This window comes from Triticum aestivum, chromosome 5D (assembly GCF_018294505.1).
Source record: "Triticum aestivum cultivar Chinese Spring chromosome 5D, IWGSC CS RefSeq v2.1, whole genome shotgun sequence".
NCBI lineage: Eukaryota > Viridiplantae > Streptophyta > Magnoliopsida > Poales > Poaceae > Triticum > Triticum aestivum.
The window spans coordinates 147,772,177-147,772,462 of NC_057808.1; positions in this window are offsets into that span (position 1 = coordinate 147,772,177).

Sequence of the window (286 nt, forward strand, 5' to 3'; positions counted from 1 at the left end):
TCAACTCTAGTGTAAAATTATTTGAACTAGATTATAGAGCGAGTTCAACTCTAGTGTAATATTATTTGTACAAGCTTATAGAGCTAGTTCAACTCTAGTGTAAAATTATTTCTACAAGGCTATTGATCTAGTTCAACTCTAGTGTAAAATTATTTGTACTAGGCTATAGATCTAGTTTAACTCTAGTGTGAAAATATTTTAACTAGCTTATAGAGCTAGTTCAACTCTAGTGTAAAAATATTTGTACTAGGCTATAGAGCTAGTTCAACTCTAGTGTAAAATTATT